At 43.9% G+C, this 12,985-nt stretch overlaps 1 protein-coding gene across 1 annotated transcript in view; it reads right to left on the reverse strand.

The window, feature by feature from the left end:
• The window catches only part of LOC103357963 (microtubule-associated protein 2-like), a 70,974-nt gene extending 58,787 nt beyond the window's left edge, over positions 1-12,187 (reverse strand). Inside the window, exon 1 of the mRNA XM_008282737.1 lies at positions 12,123-12,187. The gene's annotated coding sequence lies outside the window, so the exon portion shown is untranslated. The remainder of the gene's footprint in view (positions 1-12,122) is intronic.
• Between the last annotated feature and the right edge of the window lie 798 nt (positions 12,188-12,985).

Consider the following 12,985-nt stretch of genomic DNA (forward strand, 5'->3'; position numbering starts at 1 on the left):
TGCGGTGGAGCGATAATGGCTTCCTGCACTAGAGGGTGAGGTCATTAGCTTGCTGGATATTTACATCCCTCTGAAATGAAAATGGTTTTAACGATCGTCATCATCATGTGGTGCCAAATGTTCAGATCGGAGATTAAACACGCCAGATCAATCACAACTAAAAGCAAAAAAAAGAATGTTAAAATAAATCCGAGCCAGTATTTTAGCTGGGGATGCTGTGTGGGCTCCAGGTTTACGTGGGGTTTCGGGAGTCTGCTGCGAGGATAGCGGTTCGTTTCCATGGCACCGAGATGAGTCACTATGGCTACGGTTCCGTCGGGGAAACAAAGTCAAATGACGAAGGAAGACCCGAGGAGTGCGGTGGCGGAGCTCTGTAGAGGTGATGGAGTGGGAAATTAAAAGCCGAACTCAGAGTCTAACACTCAGAAAAACAAAAAAACATTATTAACCTGCAGCATCTGGTACCTTTGAATTCTGAGCTGGAGAGGTAATCAACAAGGGGCTGGAGTAGGAAGACGCTTTATTAACCGCCAGGAACTTAGCAGGAGTGGAAAACATGCCAGAAAAACAGCTACAAGGTCGAGATTTTTTCACAACTGGCACCTTTTCATTAAACGAAAAACAACGTGATTCAAACCATCCTTCAGCAGATCACACTCCTGCTTTCTTCAGTTAAAGCGGTTTAACTAAATTTCCCAAGTCTGTGCTTTGGGTTGATTAAATTTCAACTTTACATTCCAATGAGAGGCTAGTTTTTTTTAACCTTAAATTAACAATTTTGAAGATTTCTCGAACCTGTAGCTACTGGAAGTCAGAGCAAACAGTTTAATGCTACCACTGCAGCAGCTATGACTGGTTGAAGAAAGAGAAGGTTGGCAAAAAGGAATCATCATGAGCAGCTAGGATCTGATGTAAACAGCATAGTGAAAGTGAAAGTTGCTTCTGCACAACTCTTCATCTATCAGCTCACTGTAGCTGCTGCTCCTCCTTCCATTGCTCCCCACCATCCTGAAAAGTGAACCGCTGTCCAACAACACCAGCTGCTGAGAGCTAATCTCACCGTCAAACACGCTGCATTTACTGCCGCTGCATTGTAATTAGAGTCAACTGTTGTGTTGCTAAAATGCTGTTATTGTAAAGCTGCAGCAGGAAGAAACGCTCAGTTTGAAGTGGAGTTTTTATGATTCCTTGTACATTTTACCAACTGCTTCTATTACTTTAATCTGTGGGTCATAGAGCTCAAGACCTTTTTTTTTTAAATATTGAAAAGGTTGCCACTTCACAAATATGCAAACAACCGCTCTGACTTAATTTAACGAGTCAATATTCACAATATTTGAATGTTTGCTCAAATGTGCTCATGATTTTAAGTTCTAGACGTGATAAAGAAAACCTGCGTTCTCCAACTAAATAACACAAGTCAGCAGAACATTCTGTTTATGTAATAAATCAGATTAAAATTGACAGAAGTAGCTGATTTTTTTTAGACTAATTTAAGACCTAAAAAAAAAAACACTCAGAAAATTAAATAAAAAAAGTACACCTGTAGGTATATAGGTATGCAAGTGCTCACTTTGTGTATATATTTTTATTTTTTGTAATTTTCTAATTGATTTTATTTGATTTTTATTATTATTATAATTTATATATTATATTATTATTTTATTACATTATTTTTATTATTATCATTATTAATTAAATTTAATTTCTAATTGAATTCCCCTTTAGGGATAAATAAAGTATTTTTCATTTCATTTTTTGCACTATTTGAAACTTTGATATGTTTATTTTGCTTATTTCCACCTCTCTCTCTCTCTCTAAAGATATATTCACATATATTTATTTCTTGTTTAGTTTATATTATTCTTTATTCTTTTGTTTCGGTGTGGAACAGGTGCAGAATAAACTTGTTTATTGTGTTTGTGACCAATAAAGGCCTTGAAATTGGGAAAAAAAAGTACAAATTTCAAATGTGTCCAATCAGCACTTTAAATCTCAGAAGGTATTTTGATGCTGCAACAACAAATTAGAGCACATTTGGGAAGCTGGTGCTTATTTTTTAATCTGATTTAAATAATTGATGTGTTTTAGCACTAGTGCACGAGGAAAAACGTGCCTAAAAACAGTCCAACAATCATAAAAGCTCAACCGTCTGCATCAAACTGAGCTGAAGTCTGAAGTTGCCCTTAGCGTGCAATATTCCCCACATCAACCCAGTCATTCATTATTCATGCCCGATGAAAGTGATGACCCAGCAGCGGTGACAGAGAAACTCAGCGCAGGTATCCGTCAGCGCATCATCAGCACCTCCAGCTCTGAGCGACATCGCCTCCGATGCGACTGACTGAGTGTCACTTTGGTTTCATGACACAACCAGACTCACACAAAAACAAGCCAGAATGATGCAGGGCAGGCTCGACCGGGCCTGTGTTTACAGATGTGGACGCAAGATTAAAGCGTCTTGAACTTCCAGCTTCAGATTGCAGCACGTGTCGGATGCCGCCCGGTGCAGGAAGTAGCTGAGGCACGAGCTCCCACCGATGAAACGCTTCGGAGCTGAATTGGAGAATACGGAGAGATAAAGTCTGAAGGGTTTGTACCAGAAAAGCATGAGCGTGCACTTATCATAGCTGCCATCAGCTCTTGTTTACATTTTTCATGACTGTGATTTGATTGGTCGAGTTGAACTCCGCCGCACTCGTGGAGAGCAAATAGTTGTTGAAAATCTTTGTGTTTTGTTTGATTTGTGCAACCAGTCAAGGTCTCCGCTTTTCATGACTTAAACGTTACAAGAATGGATTTTTGAAAGAATTCAGATTCCACTCAGGCCTTGTCCACACGTAGCAGGGTTTTTGTAGAACTGAATATCCTCCCGCCTCCGTCTAGAAAAAAAACTAACGTACACCACCTAGCTTTTAGAAAAAAATCATCCACATCTAACCGCATAAGTTTGTTTTTAAGCACATTCATATTCTATGTGAGGATGTAGTAACTCAGACAAACGGAGCAACGACTGGGACATGCAGAAATTTTCATTCCTCCAGGAGCACGATTTCAAAGTTCGATTTCACCAGTCTAACCCAAAACCGGCGTCCATGTCTTTGACGGAGAACATGCCTCGGACGTGGAATGGCAAGGTGGTGGAAAATAACTGTCCTTTACGCCGTCCTTGGCCTGTGTTCTTGTACGTGGAGCCGTATCTGGGCCTGGACAAGAGACAACCATGTTTCCAAATGCAAACACAGGTCGTATATGTGATGTAAAGATAAGATGATGTTTCAAAACCTAAAACCTCGTTATTGACGTCCACATGTGGACGCATAAACGGAAGATTCGCAGATCTTCGCTTTGGTCGGAGAATCGTTTTTAATGCCGCAAATTTGCGTTTTCGTGTGGATGAACCGTAGAAAAATACCTCGTTTTGTGAGATACCCTGCTACATGTGGACAAGGCCTCAGTGTGCCTCATCAGAAGCTCCCTCCCCCACGCTTTTACGAAGCCAAAGCTGAGGGGACGACTTAATTTGAAACCAATATTTAAAAAGCAAAGCCTCCCTCTGCTGTGGTCAACACTTTAGACATGATCACACTCTTTTGTTTAAAGCATATCTTTAATTTCTGTCAACATCTACTACATCGGAGCATTTACATCTTAAGCTGTGATCTTAAAATGACCAGATTGGAAGAGACACTCCCAGATCTATAGTTTCAGAGCTAATGCTGCTTATTAGTCGTCAAGGAGATCAGCAGAAGCGCTTCAAACTCCAACATACAACCTTTTCAGACTGCGAGCATTTTGACTAAAACGCGCTTCTTCCATGAGAGGAGCCGTCTGACAATAAACCCGACAGAACATATAATATTCAAGAGACAATCGCCTCCTAAACACAGGCTACAACCCGCGAGGAGGAACTTCCAGCGCCCGACTGCCAAAACACACGCTTATTATGTCATCCCAGAGCTGCGAATCCAAGCGCGATCCCACACACACCAATTGAGGTGCAGCCGCTCTTTAGAAAAAAAAAAGGACACAAAAAAAAGGCCTGAGAAGTGTTCCCACTCAAAACGAGTGGGAGCCGGACTCCAACGGCTCTTACGTGTAAATCACATCTGCTTCATTTGATCGGCGTGGAAAGCCCACGACGCTGCACCAGGAGCGATTAACTCATCTGGCCGGAAGCGACGTGAGGAAACAGAAGCCCATTGTGCTGGGGTCCATTGCCCCTGGATAGAGGAGGAAACTTCTACCTCCTTTGTGGGTGACCCCTGCGTAGGGACAAGCAGGAGGTGAAGGCGGGGTGCCGAGATTAGGGTGCAATCAGCCTGGCAGCCCCTTCAGGGCACAAGGGGGGATTTCTTCCCCTCAGTGGCAGAAGACAGGAACACATGCAATGGTAGAAAGCAGATGGCGGGGGATTAGCATCTGAATGTGGGCATGCAGCTCCACGGGGGGTCCCCCCTGCTCCTCCACGGGGGATAGGTGAGCCCGAGGAAGAGGAGACAAAATCAATAATCGTCGACCTGCAGCGAGCAGACAAAAGAATCTGGTGGCTTTCGACGGCAGCAGTTTTTTTAAAAAGAGAAGCGGCTAATTACAGAGTCGGATATTTTTACTACAAGAGCTTCTGTGTCAAGCAAAAACAGAAACAAGCCCGAGATGACAATCGGGCCTTAACGTCGACACGAGATAACATCGGGACACATGCCGAGCAAAGCGGCTTTGAAGTTCACGTCGGTGGTGTTTGGGCTTGTGCTGCACGGTCGGAGGAAACATGCTGGTATCAACAACGAGCTGCACAGAAGCGAACACAAGAAATGACAAACAACCCTTTTAACTCCTTAACCTACTGGCTGCTTTGAGAGGGATGGTATTATTTAAAAAGCAACACAATTTCTCAGAGAAAACTGTTAAAACAGGAAGAATTGTGGGATTTCCAACTTTCCAAGAGTCTTTGAAGTAACCACATGTCAGTTTCGGTTGAGTTGGGAAAAGCTAAAACCAAATCTAAGCTTAAAATGCATCAAAAATCATCAAACAAACAGATTCCAGGAGCTGAAATCAATTAAAAAGTGAGTATTCTGTGCTTCTCTGTGGTCACATGACAAAAATGGAGGCACTTCTCAGCTAAACTGCAGCTTACAGAGACGATAGGAGGGAAAAATTCAAACAAATTCAAATGTAAGTCTGCACTGAAGACATGTTGGAGCTTCCTGTGCCGTTTCAATCGACTGCAGTGAGCAAAAATGTGCAAACAAACCCACCCAGTGTCATTTAGCATAATGTCGAAGCGCTGCAGACATATCTACAACATGGACCCTGAGCACAGCAGGATTTTAGACGCCGAGGTAGAACGCAGACGACGGCTTTGCTGTTCCTCAGAGACCCAGAAACCGAACGGACTTGTGCTGCACAATCTATAAAGTAGGATGTTTACAAGGAAACTGGGGCCACATATAGAGTATAAACGGCAAAATACAGAGCGTGACTCAAATAATAAATACGAGACGGAAAGCTTTATAGATGTTTCCATCAGAAAGGTTCTCGTTGTTGCGGGAACTTTTTAAAACATGGCGCCAAAAATATCCACGATTACTCTCATTTTCCAGCACGTGAAGCAAAATCAAACCAATTTCGTACAATTTGATGGATCTTAAATGTATTCAGCATTGACGTCGCAGATTTACCACGTGAAAATCTGGACCTGTGAACCCAAGTTCAGCCAGCCACGGCGGGTCAATGGCGCCCCACCAACACAAATCTGTCCTTAAGAGAAAAACCCTGTCACCAAGCTCATTGTGCCTGGAGAACAAACCCTCTCCTTCCCCCGGAGGCCATTCACAAACATCTGTTGATGAAAATAAAGCCTCGTTATTCTGCCCAGATTTATGCTTCTTGATTTAATGAGGTGACCTAAGAGGCAGCCCGGCCCACCTTCAAAACGCAGCGCCTCGGGGCTCTTTAACGCTGGCGTTAAATATACGAGGGATACGTTTGAATCGCAATTTTTTGGGGCATATACTGGCAGCGACAACGCCAGTCAGATGATGTGCCGAAGGGTCAGATGTTTTGCTCCAATCTGGGGATTCCCAAGCAAAGGAAAAGGAACACATGCACAAAAAACCAAGTGTGAATGCTGTTTTCTAGCCTCCTGCCTGTATCCTCTTACTACAGAGCCACACAGAGGGTCTACACACTGCGACTCGGGGAAAAAAAAAAAAGAAGAGGGTCATTCCTTTGAGGGCCCGGTTTCCATGGCAGGGGTTGCCGTGGTGAGGGGGGCCCTTGACGATCCCGGTGGGAGCAGCCATGGCTTCAAAACAACAGATCGGAGGATGCTCGTCGATGAGAGCAGTGCAGCACGAGGGCCTGCAAGTAATGATTTAGTAAATTATTCATTAATCTGCCTTGTTTTTTATTAAATCGATGAATTGATTTAACAACACAATGTCAGAAAGTCCTTCAAAAATCCAGCTGTATCTGTTTACTGTGATGGAGACGAGGAAAAAAAAGCTCCCATGTTGGCATTTTTACTTAAATTATTTTCAAATAATTTTGTTTGCTCAATTAATACTTGCAGCTATGGGTTATTGCTGTTGCTACATAATTAATTTAAAGTAGTTTTATTAGGAAAGATAATAAATGTAACCTTTTTTTAAAAAAACGGGCATTTATTGGTAGTTTTTGGAGGTAATTACAAAATTAAACTAGCAAATGTGAGGAAACATTTTAGATTGGACATCACAGATGGAATATTACTTGCATAACAACGTTAGCTTTAGCAGAGGTACCCTAAATATCGTCAATCTAAAATACAGTTTAAGTTTAACCTCAGCCTAACTGTTCTGTGTTAGCTCAAATTCATTGAAGCTACATGTTTTTGGAAAAGCTACAGTGCTATAATGCTAAAGCTAAATATGAAGTCTGTAGCCATGCTAGCAGCTCCGTGAGGCTAAAGTGGTTTGAGCTAAATGCTAATTGCCTTCAAAGTGTCCAGCAGTGGACTGGAAGTTCTTTCATTGTCATTTTTGTTGTATAAAGTTGTTCAATGTAATTAACTCATGGCTAAGAAAACCATTAATACTCATTTTACGCCTTTTAAGTTTTTACATTACGGTACCTACTCGCTAGTTAGCTAAATAGTTAGCCTCGGTGATGTTCTTATAACGTTCAACTGTTGCGATCATTTATCACGCACAAGTTTAATGTGACGGCAAAAAACAATATGCAAATGTTTCAGCAGGAATGTTTAGTTTTGCCTGTTAGCATGCTAGCATTTACAAATTAAACAAGCTAGCTGTTTCGCAATTTTAATTGGATCAGTTAATGAATCAAGCAGCTATAATCCATCCAGAGGCAGGCATGAATGTGGACCAACTTTCAGGGCAATTAATTAGTTTTTTTATGTATTATGTAAAAAATAGACGTACCCAAGAGTTTTGTTATTAATTACAATATAAAGAAAAGTAATAAATGTCCACATAGGAAAACATAGATTATTCATAGAATTATCTAAATCGTTCCTGATTTATTCCCTGTCAGTTGACGAACCAACTAATGGAGCAATCAGCTAACTATTTACAGCATGAGGAGGGCAGTAAACGCAGAGTGGACACACAGAGTTTATTGGTAGATTAAATTCCATCCTGCATTCTTCCTGATCTCCGCTCCGTTGCATGTCAGGCAGAGGATGTTAGATATGCTTTCAAATCCCTCTTCAGACACATTCGGCGGTGGTCACAGTAAAAACCCTTCCTGGAACCCGGCCAGGACGTCCACTGCACACCAACACACACACACAGTCCTGCAGTCCGGTTCAAAAACAAGACCTCCGAGGAACGAGATGTACCATCGACGCATTCATGCCTTCCATCTGTTTCTGCGTTTCACAGAGCTGCTGTGTCGCCACGGATTTGGGGGGGGGTTTCCATTCATTCAGGCTGCAGATGCATCCGAGCATCCCCACATGTGCACACTAACGTGGTTAAGAGATGTTCTGGTTTAGTTAAGAAGCTCTGAGAAGCAATTTACCCTGAAATCCTCGGAGACTTATTTCCATGACATTAGCATCCGACCTTTTAATGGATGAACTGAGAAAGACGCTCACATTGACATGAGGAATAAAGACCCTCACAAAAGGCACGGGGAAACCTGATAGAGTCCAACAATGCATGCACACCAACAATGAGCCTCATTCAGTCCTGCAGCACACTTCACTCAATGCATCAGACTGTTTGCAAAAAGGATGAGGAGGAAACAATCTCGCTGTTTCGCTCCCACATCTGGAAATCATAAAGCGTAGCTTAGCTGCAGTGCTAGGCTAACGGGAGGTCGTTCAGGAAGAAGCTAAGGCTCATTAGTGGTTTCTTCCCGCTGTTGGCTCCGGGTCGGAGTCCGAAAAATCAGGCCGGCCTCACATGTAACTGTACAACGTTTAGATTCCCATTAAGCCTGCTTAAAATAGTTCTGGCTTTCATGGCGGAGACTTTTATGGAAAGAAAAATTGAAAAATGTGAGGGGAGACATCAATATTCTAGCAAAATATAGTTGAGAAATGGTTTAAATTTGTGCAGGAGGCTCCAGATTTCTGGGGATGTCGTGCACCATTTCTCGCCTTCGAAAGATTCCTTCAATGAAATTAATAAAGATTCCTCTTTTAGTTGCAAAGTCAACCAATTCAGCCAACTTTTAGTGCTCCACTAACGCAGCTGGATACGTCTAGCTGCCATAACATCCTCCAGAATATGTCAGCGGTCCAGTTGCTTGCATTCTCGTGTGCCAATTAAGGGTGTGAAACCGCAAAAGAGCGAGTTAAAGCTGGACTATATGTCATAACCCCGCTAAGACGGAGACGCGTAAACTTCCTGCAATAGCTGCGTGTGAACATGCATGGGGGGGTTTTTTTTTGGCCTGGAATGTGTTGTCGAAAAAAAAATAGACATCTTCCTGGAGGAGAGACGGACGTTTGAGGCTCATGGATCAACACGGAGTGGATTCGCTGAATTGGAGCCAAGTCAACCTGTGCGAGGCGGGTTGTTTTTTTTCCCCTCCTCTTAGAAATTCAACTTCTTTCCTACACAGTCTCTCACAACCTCCCATTATCACGCTGACCTCACGGATTAGCTAACATGGTTATAACACAAGATCGGAAGCCAGAGCAGCAGAGAACATGACGGATGCCAATTTTCTGAGGGAGTTCGCCGCCGACTGGAAAGAACGGCCCCCTTGCGTGAGCGTCCTCTCTGTCGAGGGGCATCGCCCGTGAGGAATGAAATGTGACAACGGCTGTCGGGGCTCGTTTGAGAGGACCGGTTGCCAGTCAGCCGTGGACGGAGCTCCGGTACGAGGGGTGAATGATTAGAGAGGCCGTCCTGTACCGAGCAGGGTCACGGGGGGAGCAGATAAGCTGCACTTATCAGCTCAATAAGTCATATTAGAAACACAGGGCTTCATTGTGCCAGCTGTTTCGCCTACATCTGGCCTGCAGATTGTCGGCTGTGACTTTTTCTGGGATCTTTTTGGCAAGCGAGCATCCATCTGTCCTCTGTTGTTGCAGCATGTTGTTTGCTTTCTTTTTATAAATAAATATGGACGCCAATTTTAATAGCTGTTTTCAAAATCCCTCAAAGCAAGACACTTTGGAAACTGCCTTCCAAGCAGGTGCCTTGAGTTCATTCATAAACACTTGATTTCCTCCCCGTCTGTCAAAAACCGCCCAATTAAAAGCAAGCAAAGACGAGCACCAAGGTTGGAGAGACGGTGCCATGTGTGGGTGCTCTCCACATGCAGGTCAGTGGGCCGTCCTCTGACGTATCCCAATTAGATTAGGTCCCTCTCACAAGTCCAGACTTAATCACCAAAAGCACAGTTCTGCCATCTCCCATTAGACACCTGTAGTGCAGAAGGCCTCAGACGGGAAGGAGGGGGGACGAAGACACAAGTCGGAAAACATCTGCGACCGTGGAGCTGGTTCACCTACTCGCACCTTCGAAACCCATTAGTCTGCATGTTCTCCGACGAAACAATTCCAGGAACCGATCTCCAAACACAATCCCTTCTCACCAGCCAACATCTTAATGTCAATGGAGCGAGTGGGTTGTGTGGTTTTGACGGTAACCAGAATTGACGTTGGGAAATATACTTAACGTTCCCGCGTGACACGAGGGGAGGCAGATTGGGTTTCCCCCACACCGGGTGGTTGGAAAAGTGGCTAAACGCGTGGTTTACACTCCTCGACTCACACTGGGATTAAAGGAGAATTGAGGTTTAAATAATAGCTTATGCACCCAGACACAAAACCCAACCTGTTGTGTCCTGATTAGGGCCATTTCAATTAGTCCAGCAGTGATTAGACTCAGCCCAATCTGGCTTGATAGCAGGTGAAACTCACATCTTTCTGTTCGATTTCCTAATGCACTTTGTCAACCCCCATTTGGCCCGAGACAAGAAAGACCTCATCTATGTCGAATAGTTCAGAGCCACGCTGAAACATGCCTGTGTGGTCATACTGCATGAGTCTCGGATTGAATTTAATTGACACCCGTGCAGCGGTTGAATCAATAAATCTTGCCGTCACATGGGACTGGATCTATAAATCTAAATCCATACAGGAGGAAAATAGAAAGTCTTTTCCTTGCTGGGTAATTTCTGCCTCGTCCTTGACACATCAGCTTCTTCTCTCCTCTAGCTGCTGCTAGTAAAACAAATTCCTCCACATTTTACTGCGCTTTGTGATCAAACTGAACCCGAGTCATCAAGCAAATGCATTAACAGAGGCTCGGGTTGCTCAAGCTTGCAAACACAACATGATGCTTTTACGGCTTCCAGACTTCAAACAGCTGATGGAGAAAAGCCACCACCATCAGACCAGCCCTCGCAGTGGCTACCAGTGAGGTTCAGGATTGATTTTAAGCTTTTATTGCTCCGGGTTGTATCTGCGATCTTAACTCCCCATGAGCCTGATGGTTGCCTGAGATCCTCTGATAAAGACTTACTCAGTAATTCTCAACTTGTCACCAAAGATTTGCTCGTCAAAGTGACTCCCTTTTCCTAACCGATGGGTGTTTTCACTGAAGTTATTCCATCTTCTTTCTGCTTCTATTCTGTTTTTAATCACAAAGCAAGTTGGTCGTGAAAGATGAAAAACAAACAAAGCTCCTCATGAGGTACCCAACCTGAAAGCGAAAGCCACCAACTCCAATTTCAAATCCTTTTTCTTTTAAATCTAAGCACTTCACATCCAAGCAGGTGGAATCTACAGTTTCCACTTCTTCTCAGCATGTGGCACATTAAACAGAGGCAGGCTTGGAGTGCATCCATTTTCACACCATTATCTATTGTTGAATATATAGAGAGGGACATATAAAGATATTACAACCCAACAGGGATCATCTTTCATCACAGCCACCATTCACCGAGAGTCACGATTGATTACTAAATGGCTTTCTGGTGCCATAAACCATTCATTATTATTATTATTTAAGTGACTCCTATTAAAAATGCATGAAAATCAAACCATTCATGATGCAAGGTGGCAGTGCCAGCCAGGGCAGGAGGCTGTGATGCCACCTACAAGCTGGGCTACTCCCATATCCACAATGCATGGCCACATTATCCAAAATATATCCACCTAGGATGCCTAGATTTTAAAACAATCTGCCCGTCTGCTCAGTAAATCCACAGCCCTGCCTCGTATACATGTAGGTGAACCCTTTGCTGCAGTGGATCCTCCGGTTTCAGCACCTTGCAGGCGTGGACCAGAACAAAAGGCTGCAGCGGCGCCGAGACGCGCAACCAGGACGCAGCGGTACAATTTGGCACACTTCGTTTTTTTTTTTCCCCCCTAAATGATCAAGCACCACATTTCAAACCATTTATCACTGAAATCACAAAAGCTCCCCTATCCAGATTTGAACACCTCAAACTCCGCATTCACACACACACATAGCTGCACATCGCACCATTACGCGCACGGGGATTAGTGCACATTTACGCGTTTTGGACTTTCTCGGAAACTTTCACGGCTGTCAGCGTCGCGATCAAAGCTTCCCAATCACGCCGGTTTGAGCGATCAAGAAATCCTCTCTTGCCAATGAAGTGCTAAACAAAAGCGCTTGGGTTCTTACCTGCAGGTTTAGGCTGCTGAGCGGCACTAATACCCTTGTGTGTGTGAAAGGAGCTGGAGTGACAATGAGAGCGGTACGCGGCCCTGTGATCCCTCCCCATTGCAAATTAAGCTACCGTAAATGCGGCAGTAGAGGCGCAAGGGAGGGGTTATATGTGTGTGGATGCAGTATGCCAACAATTTCACAATACATGGAAATGTCCAGTGACATGCAAAGAAAAGGGAAAATGTCAAGTGATTGTTCAAAAAAAAGGCTTCACTGTTATAATTGGCTGGTTTGGTGAAAGGAGGCTGCAGCACTCGGTCTGCAGTGAGTGTGGGCTGAAGCACCGGGGTGTGGCTGTTGCTGAGGAAAGATGGAGAGAGAGGGGATAATGTGGAAGTGGTGCCAGAGGGGAGGAAAGAGGGAAGGGAGGGGGGAGAGATGGACCACTGAAGAGCAGCTACATCGCCCTCCCCTTCCCCTCCAGGTGAGGTGTGGCGAGGATGCTTCCTCAGCCGATGTGGGTTTTCGGGAGATCGTGGAAATGCAGTGGATTGAAATTGCATGACTTCTAATCAACCCAGATGTGTCACAAATAGGATAAAGGGAGCAAAATGTGCCAATCGTCACCCCGAATACACAAGATGAGAGGTTCAAACTTTGCAAAAATGATTTAAATCATCCACTCACATTCAACAGTCTGCCTTTTTTCCCCCCCTGCAGCAATGGGAGCCTGGTCATGTTGTCATTCCTCTACCGGATTTCTCTTTTCCCTGACTGCCACCTATTGACGGAAACCAGACAATGCACCCAGGAGGCAGCTCAGCAGGCCTTTAAATATGTTATTTCAACTCTCAACCTCTGACTGATCTGCTCCTAAC

The sequence above is a fragment of the Stegastes partitus genome, unplaced genomic scaffold, assembly GCF_000690725.1.
Source record: "Stegastes partitus isolate 25-593 unplaced genomic scaffold, Stegastes_partitus-1.0.2 Scaffold284, whole genome shotgun sequence".
Taxonomy (NCBI): Eukaryota; Metazoa; Chordata; class Actinopteri; family Pomacentridae; genus Stegastes; species Stegastes partitus.